Source organism: Thalassophryne amazonica, chromosome 12 (assembly GCF_902500255.1).
Source record: "Thalassophryne amazonica chromosome 12, fThaAma1.1, whole genome shotgun sequence".
Lineage (NCBI taxonomy): Eukaryota > Metazoa > Chordata > Actinopteri > Batrachoidiformes > Batrachoididae > Thalassophryne > Thalassophryne amazonica.
This window is the reverse complement of record NC_047114.1, coordinates 22,014,710-22,036,461: the sequence shown is the minus strand read 5'-3', so window position 1 is coordinate 22,036,461 and position 21,752 is coordinate 22,014,710. Positions and strand designations below refer to the sequence as shown.

Below are 21,752 nucleotides of genomic sequence, written 5' to 3'. Positions count from 1 at the left end.
TGAATTTTTCTTCCATTTATTTTTTACATGAATTACCTGATGCACACGTATCATGAACACATGAACTGGCTCTGCATGTCCAGTGCACACTGAATCTCTGGTGACTGCGTTCTAAAGCTGATATGTGTTTTTACTGATTACATTGTGAGGAGAGCCCGCCGATGCATCGGCCTCACAGTGGTGTCTTGTGACATGATATTCTACATCACATGATATGTGTTCTCCAGCTTTGACTCGTGATGACACAGTGGTCAAGTCAGCTTTGACTACATGTTCATCGCCGTGCGAGCTGAGACATGGTTGCGGTGATCCAGTGGTCAGAAACCTCCCTGCATGATTTTGAATGTCATCCGTCCCATGATGTGATTTTATGTCAACCATGATATCCTGACATAAACATAACTGTAATACATGTGTGTGTGTGTGTGTGTGTGTGTGACCATGTCATTCAACACATGATTGACAGGCGACACGCCCACCTCTCCTCACATTAATGGGCCCACTGTCACTGTACACTGGCACACGTGTGTACACAGAGGTCAGCTATGATGTGGAGCAACAAAGTGCTCACAAGAATGGTCACGTCAGGCGCAGGGGGCCGGTGAGCTATTTTTCATTTTTCACTATGTCAAAAGAGCCCGCAGATACATGTGCATGGCGGTGGCATGTTGTGAAGAAGTGCTGTTCTTCATAGCATGATATCTGTTCTCCAGCTTTGAGTAGCGGTGACACAGTGGTCAAGTGCAACATGGCTCACCTTGGTGAACACGCATGTGATCATCTGATGGCTTTGGTGCACCCGCGTGCGCTGGCATCATCTGATTGCCTCGGTGGGTGGGCCTGGGCTGCTGGACAGAAACAAGTAGAGGGACACCAGATGAGCGATTTGATTGGACAGACAGTGTGTGTCTGTGTTCCTGAACAACCACCATCACTGTCTCATTCATCCAGTAAATAACCATGTGCAATCTGCTGGTCAACAGCCAACAGAACCTTTTCCACCCTCACACCAGGATCCATAAGAACAACCCCATTCCTATGACGGAGAGATGGAGGCCATTCCTCCAGGAAACACAGAACATTTAAAACTTCATGAAATCAGACAAAAGTCAAATACTGACCTGATCATCAGCAGACAACAGAAGAGATGAAAACACACAGACAAAGGTGGAAGAACAAGATTGAGTTTGTCAGAAGAACCTCTGAAGTAAACCTCCACAGCCTCTTTACACTCACAGAACTGTAAGTGACACAAACGTCTGCATCAGCTGAACTGCACCTTAAATGGACTTTAAGCTGAAGCTCCTCAGTACAAAGTCCTATGTGCTGATAACATTTAGTGTTTAACTGCTTCATCAAAGGTTTATGAGGGTTATTGTACCAAACCTGTGATAATGATTCCTCTGCATCCTGACTGTTTCTGTGCATTTCATAACTGTCATGAAATTGTTCCTGGTTCAGTTGTGAGATGAAGTTGACTGATTATTGGAGGATGAAAAATCCCACTTTTACACAACATACCTGGTTTAATATATCTAACAATGATCCACACTGAAACATACACTAGAGAGAAAACTGACCCACCTTTCGTCAAAAAAGTGACAGCTGCCAATCAAAATCGGCCACGTCACTAAGCCCCGCCCCCTCTATGACGTCATAGCCAATCAGAATCGATGACGTCACTATGTCCCGCCCCTAAGCCCCTCCCCTAGTCCCGCCTCCAAGCCCCGCCCCTTATGACGTCACAGCCAATCATAATCGATGACGTCATTATGCCCCGCCCCTAAGCCCCGCCCCGGATCCCGCCTCCGAGCCCCCGCCCCTTATGACGTCACATCCAATCAGAGTCGATGACGTCAGTATGTCCCGCCCCTAAGCCCCGCCCCCAGCTCCTCCCCTAGTTCCGCCCCTGGCTCCTCCCCTAGCCCCACCCCCAAGCTCCTCCCCTAACCCCGGCCAAGCACCGCCTCCAAGCCATACCTCCCCTCCCACCCAGGGTCTAATATTTTAATGTCATTTTATTTCATGAATTAAAGAACGATTAAAAATACCTAGATCTTTTTAATGTATTAAAGAATTAACTAATTCTGAAATAATTAAACATAAATCACTGTCTATTATTTAATGACCCTTTAATATCTTTAATTCTTAAATTATTACGTTTCCTTTTCTGTTTTTTAATTCGTAAATTAAAGAAGGGGAACAAATACCCGTCTCTCTCGGCTGTAAGTCTTTGCAGCAAGACGGTCAAATACCCACGCATAGAGCCGCTCGCGGAAACATGACCCCACGGCTGTAAAACCTGTTGCAGACGCTGTGTCTGTGTGAGTGCGTGTGTGTGTGCGTGTGTGTGTGTGTGTGTGTGTGTGTGTGTGTGTGTGTGTGTGTGTGTGTGTGTGTGTGTGTGTGGCGGGACACCCGCTGAGCGGAGATGCTGCCCCGAGGTGATGAACCCGAAGAACAATAAACAATGCTCCTTATCACTCACGCCAGATGATGTTTCTTTTAAGATATTAGCCGATCGATCATGGGGCGCGGGACACCCGCTGAGCGGAGATGCTGCCCCGAGCCCGAACAATAAACAATGCTCCTTATCACTTACGTCCCTGGGAACGAGTCAGCGAGCATTTCCACTACGACCGGTGAAGAGTGAAGATGCCTGGACCCCCAGCTATGGGTATAAAATAAATAGAATAAATTTGCGGAAAAAATCCTGGAAAACCATGTTGTTTAATTAAGTTTTCTTGTCTTCGAGCAGAGTGCGAAAACCGCATCAGCTTTCAGGGTAAGTGATTTAAGTAATCTGTTTTGATAGAAATGAGTGTTTTTAAATGATGCACGCCGTCTGAAACTGTTTTTTTTTTTTTTTTTTTTTTTTAGACAAAACCACGCAGACGGTCCAGAGCGCGTTCGGACCCGTCCTCGGTAATATATTTGAAATAGTACAGAATATCCGCTTGCGAGGGTGATGCTTTGTATTCATTTATTTATGTTAATTCTAGAAATCAAGTCAGAGCCCCCTGAAGAAGTTCGAAGGCTGGAAGCCCCGACTTCACCACGCAGATGTAAGTACAGCGATCGAGATTAAATCACGATTAAAACTCTGGAATAACCCGATTTTTCTGTCACAGCCCATGGAGAAGCGGGTCAGTGGGAGAGACCCGTAAAACGATCCGCGGATGTACACGGTAAGGAGTCGGAGTTTATGTATTTATTTATTTTAAATATTTAATAACTAACGATTTTCTCTTTTTTCAGCACGCGGTGGAGGGAGACCGTCTATTTTCCACAGAGACGCAAGGCTCGAAGATATTCTGAGCTGGGATTAACCTCATCACGCAACTTTCTTGAAAATGTGTAGTCTGTTTTTATTTTTTCTCTTATTCCGATGGAACGGGAGAATTCATTTTGAAGAGGTATATTAACTGAATTTCTTGAGGTAGATTCTTCCTGCTACAGATTTTAAAAGATGGAAGGAGAGAATTCACATCGGGAAAATAACTTCGGACGTGTATTGGATTTAAACGCTTCAATAATCGACTCAGCGGGGAGCGCTCCTGGAGCAGATGGTCCATTACCCGAGGCGTTAAATTCGCCGCCTCAAAATAACATCGAGTCCGGAGAGAGACTTTTAAGCCGTGTTCGTTTAACACCGTTAAATGAGGCTCTTAACAATTTAGCGGCTGAACGAGAATCAGAAGAAATTAGCCCCTACATCATTTCTGCGATTAACGCTATAAATTCGACGGTCCAGTCTGATACTGAAGAGCCCCCTGACCCCCCGCACACCCCACCTCCAGACGAGTCCGGTCCCGCGGCGTTGAACCAGGTACGTCTGACTCCGTTAAATAACGCTGTAAACCTCCTCGCGTGTGAAGTTAATCCTCACGTCCAATCCGCGGTGGATGAATTAAATCAAACGCCTAACGACGCTCGCGCTTTTTCACCTTTAAGAAGTCCCTCCCCGCGCAATGCGCGCGGAGAAGAGATTTTAAACAGAGCTCGTTTAACCCCGATAAACGCGGCGATCTCTGTTTTGATGGAAGACGGGGATGATGCACGACCGGAGTCCAGCCGACACTCTCCCATGACGGGTGGTGGGGCTGCTAACGTCATCAGGAGACCTGCTTTTAACAATATCGAAATCAGGCTGCCTCTCAATTTCCAGCGCGCCGACGAAATTCCCGACTACGTGGAATTTTACCGTAACGTCGTTGGGGCTCTTCATAACTCGGTCGAAAAGGCTTTAACACACGCCAGGGCCGGGGACTTTATCCAAATGGAGATTCGTGGGGACTCAGTCTACAACGAGGCCGCTTTGATCAGCTCATATAACGACGCTGGCGATGTGACGGGCTTCCAAAATCTGTTAGAACGATTGATACAATCAAATTCCAACGTTTTAGCCGACGAGTCTCTGGAATTAGTGGTTCAAGTCATCCGCAACCAGAACGGCGCGGGGAAGCGCAGAATAGATGACCTCCTCCATCACGAGGTTCTGAGGAAAAAATCCAAATGCCTTAATATCGTGTATAATCCTGACAACAGTTTATGTTTCGCGATAAACCTCGTTCAGTTATTGAATCCTCATCTGAGTACGCACGAGGCGGAGCAGCGCGGACTGGCGTTACAAAATAGCGTCGGATTAACGGAAGCTACGCCGGTATCTTTAGAGCAGGTGGGAAAATTTGAAAACGCTCTGGGTTGTAAAATTGTGGTGTTTTTCAGAGCCGAAGGGGAGAGAAAGCTGACAAAATTCCAGACAGGAATACCGGCGCAGCAGAAAACTCTTTTCGTTTTTCTGTTTAATAATCATTTTTACGGAATCATCGATTTAAAGAGATTTTTGGGAGTGAAATATGTATGTAAGTTTTGCTTTGAGGGGTACAATAACCACGCCTCCCATAATTGTCCGTCATATTGTAAAATTTGTGAATCCACGCAGTGTTATGAGAAAAATAACCCTGTATTCTGCAGCGAATGTAACAAGGAGTGTCGCTCTCCCACCTGTTACAGCCTGCATAAACAGCCGAAGTATCGTCCTTCCGCCGGTAAGTTCGTTAATGTGTGTGATAACAGAAAAAAATGCCCTCGATGTAAATGTGAGTATTACATAGCGTTTTCTAAAAACAGCGCTCCGCACGTGTGTAAGCAGAAGAGGTGTCATATATGCGGCGAGGCTCTCCAGGAGCCGAGCGAGGGTCACCTCTGCTATATGACCCCGCTCAAAGCTGAAGAGACGCATTCAGAGAAATATGTTTTTTATGATTTTGAAACGTATGTTGATAATAACGGGGAACACGTACCGTTTTACGTCAGCGCTGTAACAAAGACGGGTGATTTTTGGAGCGCATGGGGGACAGACTGCGTAGCCCGCTTCTTTAAACATTTTAGAACGAGAAAATTCAAAGAATACGTGTTCATCGCTCACAACTCAAAAGGTTTTGACGGCTATTTGCTTCTAAAGTATTTAGTCCAGCAGGGCGTAACCCCCGCTGTGATTATGACCGGGAGTAAACTATTACTCATGACAGACGCCGCCTTTAAACAGAAATATATAGATTCGTTATCTTTCCTTACAATGCGCTTATCTCAGATGCCTAAAGCCCTGGGGATCCGGCTGAAAGACGAAATCATCCGCAAAGGTTACTTTCCGCACCTGTTCAGTTCAGAAAAAAATCTGAACTATGTCGGTCCGTACCCTGACTCAGCGGCTTACGGGGTCGCAAATATGTCAGAGGGAGAAAGAGAGGAATTTAACGCGTGGTACGTGCGGAAAAAAAAACGCAATTTTCGATTTTAAAGCCGAGGCCGTTATGTATTGTGATAACGACACAAAAATCTTGGCTGCAGCCTGCTCCAAATTTATGTCTGAATTCATCGCTGAAACACTCGTGGATCCTTTTACCTGCGTTACAATCGCCTCGGCGTGTATGAAAGTCTTCCAAACTAACTTTCTTGCTCCAAAAACGCTGGCGATCCCCTCCGCCGACAATTATAGAACGAGGCATAAAAAATATTCGGACGTGGCCGTGCAATGGTTAGAATGGGTTGCTGAGACGCAAAACATTATCATCGATCATGCTCTAAACAGGGGCGAGAAAAAAATAGGAGGTTATTATGTTGATGGGTATGCTCAGATTGACGGCCGGATAAAAGTGTGGGAGTTTCTCGGATGTTTTTACCACGGGTGTGCAAGGTGTTTTACACAGCATGAAATAAACCCTCTCACAAACACCTCATTTGGAGAGCTCCACGCAGCGTGTCAGAAAAAAATAGCCTTTCTGCGGGCTATGCCGGGCGTCACCCTCAACGTAATTTGGGAGCATCAATGGCTTGAAATGAGGCTGAGGGATGAGAGCGTTCGGTGTTTCCTCGCCCGCAGGGGGTTACCGCCGCCCCTCGAACCTCGCGACGCTTTATACGGCGGTCGGACTTGCGCGGCCCGTCTGAGGTACACGGCTGAGCAAGATGAGACGGTCTATTACGTCGACGTGACCTCGCTGTATCCTTACGTTAACGTAAATTTCACATATCCCACGGGGCATCCGGAAATTATCGAGAGAAATTTCCGAGACCCCAGGACTTATTTCGGGCTCATCAAAGCCATCGTGTACCCGCCCCAGGGGCTAAAATTCCCCGTCCTCCCACACAGAACTCCTCACGGTAAACTGGTGTTTACTCTGTGTCGCACCTGCGCTGATGAAAATAATCAAGCTGCAGCGTGCACACACAGTCAGCAGCAGAGAGCTCTGTCTGGGACTTGGACGACCCCGGAATTCCACAAAGCTCTGGATACAGGCTATGCTGTAGCTAAGATTTTTGAAGTCTGGCATTTTGAGGAAAAAAGTGATAAAATCTTTGAGGGGTACATAAACACCTTCTTAAAACACAAGCAGGAAGCCTCTGGTTTCCCTCCCGAATTTGATAAAGACTCCGAGAGCAGAGAAAAATACATCACGGACTACTGGCTGAATCAGAAGATTCGTTTAGACCCAGAAAAAATCAGTCACAATCCGGCAAAACGACAGATGGCTAAGATCTGCCTCAACTCCTTCTGGGGGAAATTCGCCCTGTATTATGATACCGATAGCCTGATTTACGTTTGTAGGCGGGGTGAAACCCGCTGCCTACCGGTAATTATCTGGGGCAGCTCACCGACGAGTTGAACGGCGATGTCATCACAGAGTTTGCAGCGGCGGGACCTAAAAGTTACGCATATAAAACCGCACGAGGTAAAACGGTCATGCGTGTGAAGGGGATCACTCAAACCCACGAAAGCTGTCAGAAAATAAACTTTGACAGCGTCAAAGATCTGGTCGAGGGTTATATAAAAGATCCCGCCCTCGCTGCATCTATCATAACGCCGCAGCAGGGAATTAAACGTCATAAAAGCAGTTTCAGTTTGACAAACGTGTCATTTCAAAAATCCTTCAGGGTGGTGTATGACAAGCGGCGTCTTTTAAAGGACGGGGAAACCGAACCGTTCGGATTTTGAAACATGTCTCACTCTGGAAATACGGTGGAGATTGACCCCAGACTTCAGCTCCCATTCTCCTGTCTCATCGTTGGACCGAGTGGTTCGGGAAAGACTGTGTTTGTGAAAACATTGCTGGAAAATTGTAGCCACGCTATGAGATATGTGCCTGACAACATTGTATGGCTGTATACGTCTGAACAACCTCTGTATTCTGAACTGAAGAATAAAAATATTAAATTTGTAAGAGGACTCCCTGACTCATTTCTGGACGACAGCCTTTTCCCTGAAGGTCAGAGCCATCTGGTTATTTTGGACGATCTCATCTTTCAAGCAACGGATCATCCTGAAGTTGTAAGAATTTTCACCCAGTACAGACATCACCGGAATATGAGCGTCATCATGATCACACAGAACGTGTTTCATAAAGGGAAATACAGTCGAACCATCAGTTTGAATTGTAATTATATGGTGCTGTTTAAAAATCCCAGAGACAAGTTACAGATGAACATTCTGGCTCAGCAAATGTTTCCCGGCAGAAAACAATTTTTTTTGGAGGCACTTGATGATGCTACGAGCGTACCTTACGGGTATTTATTACTGGATTGCACGCAGGAGTGTCCAGATCAGTTCAGACTGAGATCGGGATTACTCCCGCACGAGTGGCCCACAGTTTATTTACAGAAAGATAAACGGATATGAGCTCTCTTTTAAAAAGGAACGCCCCCGCTCTTAAAGCGCTAATCAGAGCCGGGGCGAGGGAGCGTCACCACAGCCTGAAGACCTGCAGGGCGGAGCTTCTGAAAACTTTATCCGAGATCGCTTTGAATATATTAAAGGGGAATATCGCCTTGAGCGACTCTCAATTCCGGGCCTTGAAAAAACGAAAAAGAGTTTTACGTCTTCTGGCCGACAGAAACACCAGTTATAAAAAGAAGCGGGGAGCGCTGATTCAGACGGGCGGCTTTCTCCTGCCTCTGCTCGCCGCGGCCCTGCCCGTTATAACGAGTCTAATAGTACCCAGAGGATAATGGCGTTCAAAGCAGCGCAAAAGATGTTTTTACTCACTCCACAGCAGATGCTTCAACTCGGTCATTCCGTTCCGCCGAGCGGAAATAACATCAGACAAACGGCGGAAAATGATTTAGACTCGCGAATGCGAGGTATACTGGAAGAACGTACTCACTCTCCTTATGAAAAAATTAAAAAGTATGAGGCTCTGCTGCAGCGCTATTTAACCCTGATCAAGCAGGGGGAACTCGAATCACGCGTTTCACCCCCGCAAGAGACTCGCGTCGCTAAGCAACCTGAGGAGGAGGGGGTGGAGGAGGAGGAGGAGGATGAGACTGTCACAGAGGTCCTGAAGAATATCCCCTCCAGAGAGCGTAGAAACGCTGAATATATTATGAGGAAATTATCGAAGGGTGATACGCGCTGGAGTCCGTCGGGGGAATTTATTTACAAGGGGAAAGTCGTGAGGGGGTCTCACGCCATAGATCTTATGAAACATCTCGGATCCTCGTTCAAGAAATCGAGCCCTCCTACAGGCTGGGTGAAGTTCCTCAATATTTTACAGGAGCGGAACATCCCGGTGGCGTGCGTATCAAACCCGCAAGCCCGCGAGCAGCTTCAGAAGCTTAAAAAAGGCCGGAGCAGCTCGCCGGATGAATCCCTTCTTTTAACCGATTCGCCGGCCAGGAAGAAACTTAAGAAAAAAAAAGACTTCCAACGCTGGGAAGGTTTCTCACCATAAAAGGAGGGTATCGAATTAAAAACTGACTGGATATTATGATCAAGATTCTTTAAAATACATCGCAGTCAGTCACGTTTTTGTATATTGTTACTAATAAAACACAGACTGAAACTCATCTCCGGCCTTCATCACTTTTATTCGGTATACGGTTTAAAAAACAACTTTCAACACTTCTCTACTTAATAACAACGATGCAAAAACATTAAAGGTATGATCGGGGGTGCATTTTCTACACATTCGGAACATTTTTCACAAAAAACACATAAAAAAAATCAAAGGTCAAAGCTTCTTTCTACGTTTAAAAACGGGGGTTTACATCATGCAAACGCGATAAAACTTTAAAGGTATGATCTGAAGGCCGCTCTCACACATCCACCCCGTTTTCAGGCGAAAAAAAACATAAAAAAAATTTAGGATCAAAGATTAACACTTCTTTCTGTACTTAATAACAATGTTTTAAAGCGTGCAAACGCGATAAAACTTTAAAGGTATGTTCGGAAGGCCGCTCTCACACATCCACCCCGTTTTCAGGCGAAAAAAAACACATAAAAAAAATCAAAGGTCAAAGGTCAAAGCTTCTTTCTACGTTTAAAAACGGGGGTTTACATTATGCAAACGCGTTAAAACTTTAAAGGTATGTTCTGAAGGCCGCTCTCACACATCCACCCCGTTTTCAGGCGAAAAAAAACACATAAAAAAAATCAAAGGTCAAAGGTCAAAGCTTCTTTCTACGTTTAAAAACGGGGGTTTACATTATGCAAACGCGTTAAAACTTTAAAGGTATGTTCGGAAGGCCGCTCTCACACATCCACCCCGTTTTCAGGCGAAAAAAAACACATACAAAAAATCAAAGGTCAAAGGTCAAAGCTTCTTTCTACGTTTAAAAACGGAGGTTTACATTATGCAAACGCGTTAAAACTTTAAAGGTATGATCGGAAGGCCGCTCTCACACATCCACCCCGTTTTCAGGCGAAAAAAACACATACAAAAATCAAAGGTCAAAGGTCAAGGCTTCTTTCTACGTTTAAAAAACGGGGGTTTAAATTTTCCGAACGCAATAAAACTTTAAAGGTATGATCGGGAGAGCGTTCTAAGACGGGGGTTACATTTTCACACGGAAAAACATAAAAAAATAGGAACGCCGGTTAACACAAGCCGTGACAATATTTAAACTCATGCAGAGGCCCTGCTAGCTGGTTACAGGAGGTATTGCAGCTTTTCTTAAGGCAATAACGATATCTTTTCACAAAATCAGAAACCAAATCATCGTTCGCGATAGTATTTTCGGAGTATAAAGACACCACGTCCCGGTACGACTTCCCACTGGCTCTGTTATACAGATAATACACGCAGTGTTGTCCGCATACGTCGGATAACTCGTGCTGAAGCTGCTTGTTGTGATACAGAATGTTTTTAACATCTGGGAGATTCTCCAGATATTGCAGGATGCTTTTAGGGTAGTAATCAAAGTCAGGGCTGAGGCCGAACGAGTCAAAAAATGTGGCTCGACCATTTTTTTCAACGGTGAGCGCTAACCAGTGTTCTCCCGGTAAATGTCTAGGGTGGGTGTTTACAATGAAATATACGGGAGGGCCCGGCTTGATCCGGAATAACTCGTCAGACGCAAAAACACCGGCAAACAGGTCTCCTATTAAGCCCCTCATAACAGCGTCCAATTCCAGGGTGTTCATCAGTAAAAATCCACAAGGACCTGTCGCTTGGAATTAATCTCCAGGAGAGAATCATAACACGCGTACACTATCAGCGTGGTGGTATGCGGAGTCGCGACTCTGAATCTCATTTCAAGTCGCAGGGTGCCTGTGGAGACGGGGCTCAGAGCGCCGCTGTCCTCCTCCGGGTTTAAATTGAAGACGTACAGCGCGTAGCCGCGCGCAAAATCCTCCCGGTCTATACAGAGAGGCTGGTCTTTGAGGTGTCGTCCGGTCGCGGTGTAGAGATTGTAAAACTCCCTGACAGAGAGTTTGTTGTTAAATTCAGGCTGGAAAGCTTTAGCCGGCAGCTGTCTCCCGTTTTGACTGAGTGCGAGGTACTCCAGGTCATAGTGTGCAAATTCAAACGGGGACAGATCTCTTCTCCCACTGAATGCATTGTGATTCACCATACCCAGAACCACATATTTGGGCATGGTTCCTAAAAACAGGTTCTCCTGGTTGCATATCCTGGAATGGCTGGGGATCACGTAAGTCTTAACGTTGATTCGTGATAACGGGTACACGGCGTTCCCTTTCATGAGAGCCGCGGAGTGGCCCAATCTCACTGCAGGGGATACGGTGACTTTCTTAACGAATAGGGACGCGCCCAGAATTTTCAGCTTGAAAGTGGAGGCCGCCAGCCCCATCAGGCAGAAAGCATCGCTGGCTCGAATTAATTTAACTCTTAGATCAATGTTATTCAGAAGAAGCCTCTCGCAGAAAAATATGTCCGCGTGCAGCGGACCCTGAACTTGAAATTCACGCGATTCGGCGCTAAAGCGCGCTCTGCTCACGAGGCCTTTATTCGGGCCCGCGTCATCCACAGCGGTCGAATTGTGCTGACCCGGGGTGTCCTTGTAAAACAAACCGCCCGTGAACTGCGATTTCAATGAAGCGGGGGAAAAGTTCAGCAGCGTCTCAATCATTGCCCTGTACGGGTGCGTCGCGCTGGACTGGGAAATCAGCCGGTCACCCAGAGTCACGTCGACTTGTGAGAAAATCGTATTGAGAGGATAATTTATGACGCCCACGCGGGCGTCATTAGCCAGGTCAGTCCCGTCGGCGTTTGTAATTTTCATTCGCAGATAAAGCAGCGTATTATTGAGGTCTAAATACCTCTCACCGTCTCCGGGGATAAAAAACTCGATAGGGCCCATGTCCGTCAGGGCTGATAACGGGCTGACTTCAACGTATTGGCTTTGCTCGATGGACAGCTGGGTCCCGGGGACGGCGAATAAATCCAATTCGCTCATGGTGCATTCGGGGGAATTATTTTGCAAAAGAGACATTGTTTAAGAGAAATATCCCCGGACAACCTCCTCTTCTTATGCTTCCTTCGAACTGTTCTGCTTTTTCCGGGGGTCTTTCGCTTTTTAACTGTTTTGACCCGTTTCCCCGGGGGGCGTTTCCGGGGCCTTCTTGAGAGCACCATGATCCCGGACCCCCGCTGCTGCTCGGGCTCCTGACTCCGTCCGGCCCTCTCAACAACGCGGCTCACTACGTCGGAAGCGATGCTTCGGGCTGAGTTTTTCAGGTGAGGTTTGGCGATCGTGTATCCTTGTTTAATCAGCGGCGACACAAATTTGAACAGTTTCGAAAATATGTTCCCGAGCCCGCGCCCGTACATAACAGGAGCGCCGTGGAAGCCGTGAAGGCCGTTCCCGACTTGATTTTCATAGTAAGGCACAAATCTATAAATGTCGGCTTTGTGCGCTGCCCCAGCCATTTTTTTTTATCCCGCCGGTTTAAAATGTAATGTCACAACCACTTTACCGTATCTGAAATCCACCGTTTGATCTTGATCGCTTTTGATTTCGATGCGTATTGTCTCAATATGTCTTTTGGAGACCGGGATGTAATAAGCGGGGTTGAATTTCTTTGTAATTATTTCCCCGAAACGACCTCCAATTTCGAACGCTCGGAGGAGAGGAGCAAAAGCGTCACCCACCGCCTGAGGCTGTACAACATCTGTATAACAGAACAGGTGATACATCCCTGCTTTTATATCGGGGTAGCGGGGACAGCTCGTGACCCCGGGTCCGCATCTCAGCCATTGATTAGGGTGCATCCCCAGCATGTACGCCGTCGGGGCTTCAAAATATACCTGGCTGGTACCGTCTCCTTCCCACAGAAACTTTTTCTGGATATCGTCATATTTTAAAGTCAGATTCGGATCTATAGTCTTCAAACGAGGGTTTATCAGCCCTGCAATAACCTCAAAGTTATCATAATATCCCGTGTCAAAATATCGCGAGTGAACGGCGAGTTTGTTCTTGCCCGTAATTTTCATCACCTGGAACGTACAGGAAGGCTTTTCCGGGATATTTAACCAGGTGTGCGGATAACAAATTTCCGTCAGCGCCACATCCCAGTCACCCTCTAGATCCAGGTGTCGAGCCAAGTCCACCTGGTAGCATGAAATTGTGTTGTCCGGGAATACTTTTAGGCTGGCGTTTGAAGGCAGAGTCATATAAAATCCGTGTTTCAGATCCCGATCCATTTCTCATATGTCGGTTGAAGATGGAAGTTCTCATATTTATACGGCCATCAGCTGGTCCGCGGGAACCCAGGAGTTAAATTTCTCGGGCCAATTTTTCCATCTGACAAATACAAATTTCTTTCCCTTGGTAAAACGTTCACGAATAATTTCTTGAACCTGATACGGTCTGTCTTTTGCTATTTAACCTTCTGCAATTCCGGTTCATAGAATGAGCCTTCAATGATCTCACCGTCATAATCTTTCAATTTATAAACGGGCGGCGTACGTTGTATACATTCTGACACCGTGAACATTTCATCCGTAAAACTTTGTTCATATTTTTTATCAAAAACTCCCCTGAGCTTGGAGACCCTGACTATATCTCCGACCTTATATTTACACTTCACAGGCCTCCTGCGTAGGGTGGATGCCCCATACAAATTTTGAAACACTTGATCGACATTTCGATCATTAACCTCATTCGGCCTCATCTTAATGCTTTTATGATAACTCTCGTTATAAGCCGTGAGTAAAGACGGTAGGACGTCGATGTATCTTCTCGTGTTTTTAGCAGTAAAATATCTCCACATTCTCGTCTTTAGCGTGCGATTAAACCTCTCGACAACCGAGGCTTTCAGATCACTTGCGGTGGCAAAATGTAGAATCCGGTGTTTTTTCATTAAATCCTTGAACGGTTTGTTAAAAAACTCTTTCCCGGCATCAGTCTGCATCTTCAGAGGCACCCCGCTCTGCTTTAAGAGTGAGGCAAAGGCCTGTGAGACTTCGCGCCCTTGCTTTGACTTCAGAGGTCTGGCATACGCTTTTTTTGAGAAGATATCGATAACGGTCAGCAGGTACTTCTACCCGTCGTTAAAATCTGATAACCCCTGCATGTCGCATAAATCCGCCTGAAATTGGTTAAGCGGGTTTGTGACAAATACTCTATTTCTTGGAAAATGCGTCCTGGCAGGTTTGTGTAATGTGTATGCATCTTCCCCCGACAGGAAATCTCTGATATGCTTCATACGAATTTTAGAGCTGTGTTGATCATGCAGAGCCCTGTGTAAACGCTCCGGCCCTCCAAAACTCCCCGGATTTACCGGACTATAATATACATCCTTCATTAAACCCTCATCACCCATCTTTTAAGACGGATCTCTTCAGAATGATGAACCGGATAGTCCTTTTGCATTTTTATATGTTTTAGCGACCATAAATATTAGTCTTTTGTTTTAAATTGAACTCTGATTCAGCACCGCGGAGAGCGCTCACAGAGCAGCCTCGAGCTTTTAATAAGACCGTGTTAAAACCCCTCATTAATTCATACGAGCACCTTTTTTCCACCAAAACCTCGTTTGTATGACTCTGTCTTGCAATATGAAGCGCCTTGAGGCAACTGTTTTGTTGTGGTTTTGGCACTATATAAATTTGATTTGTAAAACATTTCACCCTTTTTCAACAATAATATAGGAAAGAACACAGGCCGTATAAGGTTTAGAATATATGCTTTATTACATTCATTAAAGTCACGCACAGAGAAAAAACAATTGTTCATGTTTATTAAACACAGCATACGTGAAGGAAAAAAGTATACGTTCACGTACAAAACTGGAAAACTCTCAGTAATACATCTCCCCCGCATTTACGGTTTATTTCAGTATTCAGCTGTAAAAGTGTAGGAACAATCTCCCCTCTGGACACCCCCATCTGTTTCACCCGGCACGCTATCACATCCACAAACAGAGTGTATAATGTAAGCAGATGCATCGTATTACACCGTGTAAAATCGTCAGTGGTCAAAACAGAGATTTTCAGTAATACGTTGTACAGAGATTTTTCAGATGAATGGAGAGCCGCGCTGTAGATATGATCTGTCCAGACTCCGGGCCCGGGGCGACGTCTGATAACGTCGAAGACCCTCTCCATAGCGCATAAAGGCGGTGCGTCTGGGATCTCCAGCCTGCGAATGACTACCCGCTCCAGCTTATACGAGAGTCCACGTATAATATAAACTTCCCGCAAGCTTTGAAAGAGAATCATCACACAATTACCCATGACTGTAAAACAATATAATGATATTTAAAAAAAAACAAAAAAACAAACAAAAAAAAGCAGGTTTTTCTTCAGTCGTCTGGGTTATAGACGGCTACCATCCCCTCCAGGTCGAGATCTGCGTCTTCACCGAAACATGTGTACAGTTCGTTGATCTTTGCTTCAAAATTATCAGTGTATTTCAGCTCAGTGAGGATGTTTTCTACCACCCCCTGAACCCTCGCAGCCGATGGGTTGAGGAAGCGCTGGGCTAGGAGCTTTACCACAGCCGGGATGAAGGTCGGTCTCCAGAGTCTCACCATTAATCTCTCAAAATGTCCGGTAAAGAAATATTCATTTAACGGGTCCAGGCACTCGTGCTGGCGCTGGCTGGGGTGATCGATCTCACACCCGTAACAGAGTTTTTGTCTGTAACTTTTGATCACAGCCAAAAGTAAGTGTGCCACGCCGACTTTCACCGTTTTCAGGAATTCCTCTGACAGGAACCCGTCAGGCCGGTCAGATGCGAAAGATGTGGCGTATTTCTCAGCCGGCTCGAGGTCTTGTACCTCCCGCGGACTCGCGGCCTCCGTGACAGCGGGAAGAGACCCCACGCCTCCCGGGCTGGAAAGCGCGTGAGAAGGATGGATCTCGCCCCAGACCGCCTCGAGCTGAACTCCCCACGGGCTCTCGTACCCACCGCGGGTCCGTGAAGCCTGGCTCAGAGAGGGCTGGTCTCTTCCACAGTCGAGCGCGCAGTCACAAGCGATGTCGTCGGCCGCTGCAATGGGAGAGGTTGAGGAGCTCATGCTGGTTCGTCGTCCGATGCTTGAATGAGATGTGGTCCCCTGGTTTTTATAGAAATCCCCGTGCATGCGGGGAGGAGCTACGTCAGAGTTTTTTTTTTTTTTTTATTTTATTTTTTTATTTATTTTTTTTAAGTAAAAAGAGGGGCCAAGTTTTTTCGGACTTCGATAACATCCCTCCAGGCCAGGCACCTTGTAAAGAGGCCCGTAATCCTGTCGTTGCAGGTGTTAAACATCTCATGCCAGCTCTCAGCCGCAGCTGTGACGCTTCTGACGTGGCCGCTGGCACTAACCCGCTCCAACTTAATTTCACCCTCAGAGACAGTGTCAGGAGGTCCACGCTGGAATATCACCCTATAGCGAGGCCCCTGGGCGCTGAGCCAGGTGAGTTGGAAGCGTGTTTTCTTCTTTTCCGGCGTCCGATCTCCTGGAGGTTCAGGGTTGACCGTGTCGCGAATCATCGAGCCCGCTGCTGCGGAGAAGACACCCCAATCGGCGGAAGTAAGCGCCACCCGTGGGGTTCCTCGAGTGGCAGTCTCACCCTCGGCCAGAGTGAAGAAACTTACTTGGGCATAATACGGGTCGAACGTGTAAGTTAAACGTTCGTGCCCCTCCAGGCTGTACGTCAGATCTTCCTCCGGTATCGGCTGGCTCAGACGGCTGACGTACATTCTCGCTTTTTTTGGGGCAAGCGAGCCTTCTGTTGTCATGGTGATGTTAACCGGGGTCTCGCAGATGTAGCGGAGGATCGGAGTTCGTCTCGCCATGGTGAATGCTGTATGTCACTCTATCGTCGAAAGGGGATTTTTAAACCCTTCTTCGTCCGCGGGGCGTAATTCCTTACCTTTTGCTCTAAAAACACCGTTTGGCGTAAGTGATAAGGAGCATTGTTTATTGTTCGGGCTCGGGGCAGCATCTCCGCTCAGCGGGTGTCCCGCGCCCCATGATCGATCGGCTAATATCTTAAAAGAAAACATCATCTGGCGTGAGTGATAAGGAGCATTGTTTATTGTTCTTCGGGTTCATCACCTCGGGGCAGCATCTCCGCTCAGCGGGTGTCCCGCCACACACACACACACACACACACACACACACACACACACACACACACACACGCACACACACACGCACTCACACAGACACAGCGTCTGCAACAGGTTTTACAGCCGTGGGGTCATGTTTCCGCGAGCGGCTCTATGCGTGGGTATTTGACCGTCTTGCTGCAAAGACTTACAGCCGAGAGAGACGGGTATTTGTTCCCCTTCTTTAATTTACGAATTAAAAAACAGAAAAGGAAACGTAATAATTTAAGAATTAAAGATATTAAAGGGTCATTAAATAATAGACAGTGATTTATGTTTAATTATTTCAGAATTAGTTAATTCTTTAATACATTAAAAAGATCTAGGTATTTTTAATCGTTCTTTAATTCATGAAATAAAATGACATTAAAATACTAGACCCTGGGTGGGAGGGGAGGTATGGCTTGGAGGCGGTGCTTGGCCGGGGTTAGGGGAGGAGCTTGGGGGTGGGGCTAGGGGAGGAGCCAGGGGCGGAACTAGGGGAGGAGCTGGGGGCGGGGCTTAGGGGCGGGACATACTGACGTCATCGACTCTGATTGGATGTGACGTCATAAGGGGCGGGGGCTCGGAGGCGGGATCAGGGGCGGGGCTTAGGGGCGGGGCATAATGACGTCATCGATTATGATTGGCTGTGATGTCATAAGGGGCGGGGCTTGGAGGCGGGACTAGGGGAGGGGCTTAGGGGCGGGACATAGTGACGTCATCGATTCTGATTGGCTATGACGTCATAGAGGGGCGGGGCTTAGTGACGTGGCCGATTTTGATTGGCAGCTGTCACTTTTTTGACGAAAGGTGGGTCAGTTTTCTCTCTTACACTGAATGTTAATTTCACACAATCTAGTCCATTATTCATTTATTTTAGATTCTTGTGATGAATTCAGGGTCACCTGAATTCCTCCAGGAAACAAACAATAACATTTAAAACTTTATGAAATCAGCCAAAAGTCAAACCTGATCATCAGCAGACAACAGAAGACATGAAAACTCTTAGACACAAGTGGAAGAAAAAGATTGAGTTTGTGAGAAGAACCTCTGAGGTAAACCTCCACAGCCTCTTTATCACACGTACAGTGAGAACTGTAAGTGAAAACACAAATGTCTGCATGCGCTGAACTGCACCTTAAATGGACTTTAAGCTGAAACTCCTCAGTACAAAGTCCTATGTGCTGATGAGATGTTGCTGATTATGTGCTGATTAAGTGTTATAAATGTTTTACAATCACAAAAATTCACAAGAAAATAACTTAAGGCTGCTTCTTTTGCAAAGCTGTTATCTTTTCCAAAGCCTAAAGTAGGGACATACCATAACACGTTTAACACCCCGATGCATTCATTACAGTTAGTTCAGTGCAATCAAACCCTGTGCACCCAGATGGGACTTGAACTACTAGCAAGTATAGGAGGAGTGGCCCGTGAGTGAAAAGATGGACAGAAAAAATCCAGGTGGAGCTGAAAAAGCTCGATTAAGAAAAAGAAAAGCTTTGGAGGAAGATGCTGCCAAGTGTGCAAAGCTCACAGAAGACAGAGCGAAGAGAGAAATGATAAATAGGGCGGGGAACAACAGGCTAATTAATATATGCTAAGATGCTGTGCATAGACCACGCGCTATTTAAGTAATTCACATATTGGAGATTGATAAACTGTATATTGTTTTATTGGTGATAAAAAACAATAATAATGCAACAATGTATATTTGGGAGCTAAAGTAGACTACTAATCCTTTTAATTGCATTTTTGGTTAAAAAAAAAACACACACACAAACATTTAATTAAAATATCTAAATGTGTATAAAATGCATTTAAATTATATTTAAGTAATTAGCAACATTCTAAAGCATCATTTTGAAACTAAAGTTGTCAACCTACTAACCCATTGATTGCATGCTTTTTGTAGAACTTGAGCAGCAGTTGAAGTCCAGTTGAAAGCAGACCTACAGATGAAGCTGAAGTTAGGGAAGACAAGCACTTCTGAGCGTGGTCGCTCAAACTCTAAACACAAAGTGTGTATATTATGTTATTAATCAATACTGCTCTCTGCCTGCATATTTCACAGGTGAGCCAGATGTTGAGAGAAGGAACAGTGAACAGCAATCAACTAAAGAGCCCCTACTAGCCAAAGTTTTTCATAAGCATGGAATTATCATATAATAAGCATGATATTGCAGTTTTTCTAAGGGAGTCATATAAAAGAATGCAAATTTGGGAGGACGTCTCCAAGGACAAGCGTCACAGAAGGCTGATACCAACAGGTGAAACCAGATGGTGGGCTAAGGATCAGGCTCTAAGCAAAGTCTTTGGCAGCTATGGTAGTCCCCAAAATGGACTGTATGTTGACCTTCTGCTGACCTTAGAAAAGGTTTTGCACAGTGAGAGCTAAAGCAAAGAGCTTCATTGAAACACTTTTGAAATTTGAGATCATATTAACTGCTCAAATTTTCCTTCGTGTTTTTCAGCATACATCCCCACTGTCCAAACATTTAGAAACCAAAGGGTTGGACATTTTGTCATCTCAGAGGCTTGTTGAGGGGACACAGGAGAGTTTAAAGCAATGTGTCAGGGGTTTTGAGTCTGTGAAAGGGGCAGCTGATGTTTTTGTGCACTGGGCAAACAAAAAGTTTGAAGAGGAGAACTGTGACTTTGAGGTGCAAACAGAGCTTCCACAGAAGCGTATCAGAAGAAGAAAAAGAATGCCTGGAGAACTTGAGGAGGATGAGCCAGTAGCCTCATCTGATGCTACATTTGAGACAAATGTTCACAATGTCACACTGTGACGGGAAGCATTGAAAAAAGATTTGCTGCTAATGGTAAACCAGCTTCAGATTTTGCCTGCCGAGAGCCTAAACTTTCATCAAATACAAATTAATGGACTGACAAGTGGAGCCATCGAGCAGATAAGCAAATGCCTGATTAGTTTTGACGAAAGGGCAACAGTGAGAACTTTGCAGGCTGAGTTTGCAGTCTTGCAGCTCAATGGGACAGGCTGAAAAAGTCTTCACTAGAGGGTTCCACTGTAAGGGCAGGCACTGAGAATGACACAGATGGAACTGAGTTCGACACAGAGATAGGGAGCAGGATTTGTGCTTCTTGCAGAAACTGTGTGATTTGTGTGTACTTGGTACTGAGTCAGTATAATTTGCTAACAGATGCCTACCATGTCACTGGGCTGGCATACAAGTTTTTATTGACCTTCTCAATCTCCAAGGTGGCCTGTGAAAGACGTTTCTCCACCTTAAAATTGATCAAAAACAGATTGCGGAGCAAACTTCATCAGGAGCACTTAGAGGCATTCATGCTGATGTCTTCTGAGAAAATCATCTTAATGCCAGTTGACAATGACAATTGTTATAAACAAAGTTGCAGATACCAGTGCACTTCTCAGGTGCACGTTGTTGCCGTAGTTACCTGCCTGCTTGTTCGTTCATTTGTTTGTTTGTTCTTTGCACTTAGGATTTATCTGTGATGGTTGATTTGATTTCATCCATGTTTAGTTCAATTTGTGTGTATTACTCAAAGTAACTTTTGAACAAAAGTTCTATTTGTGCCATTGTTCTGTATAGAATTTGTAATATTTTTTTCCAACAAAGCAATATCTATTCATTTATTTTCAGTATTTTAAGTAAAACACTAATATTTATAGTTACACTTCTTCTTGTATTTTGTGTATTTTTCATAATCAACCGTTCTATAATTTCCAAATGTTTCAAGATGATGTCGGGGCAAAAATAAATAAAACTACTAGATGTCACTGTTGTCATTTTCAAGGAAAACGCACCATTCAGGTACATAGTGACGACATAAAGGCGCGACCCGGTAGCTGTTGTGATGCTCACTATCTCATTACTACCACTGTCTGACAAGTAGTGGTACTTCTGATGGTTCGGTGTACATTTATGGAGTCATTCGAATTGGTACTACCTCTGTTGTGTCCACCTTGTGGCCCAAAACATGGACATTTTTATCAGTCGCTGGAGCTACGTGCATGAGTGCAACGCCAGCTACATGCCTGATGATGCCAGGATGTCAGCCGTATCAACATTTGTAGTACCACCTCTTCCAGCTACTTACAGTATGGGACTGGTGAGCTAACAATACTGTTCTTGTTTTAACTAACTAACTTTTACTTTCTTTGTTACTATACTGTTTATATGCATATAATTATACTACTGTATGTACCTTACCCTTCCAATGTACAGTTACCCAGAATGTTCACTGTGACCACGGTACAACACTTTATATGTTTTTCTACTTATTCTACTGTTTTACTTTTTATTGTTATACATTTTTATTATTCTTGGGCATCTGCTGGATGAGCTCCAAACACTGTCTCACTGTACTTGTATAGTGACAATAAAGCATCTTGTATCTTGTAATATGCATCTGGTCCCAGTAAAACAAAATGACTGATTCTGTCA

General features: G+C 45.3%; 1 protein-coding gene across 1 annotated transcript in view; it reads right to left on the bottom strand.

The window, feature by feature from the left end:
• Positions 1 to 21,752, bottom strand: part of LOC117521623 (NACHT, LRR and PYD domains-containing protein 12-like) — a 177,440-nt gene that overhangs the window by 96,316 nt on the left and 59,372 nt on the right. The window lies entirely within an intron of this gene.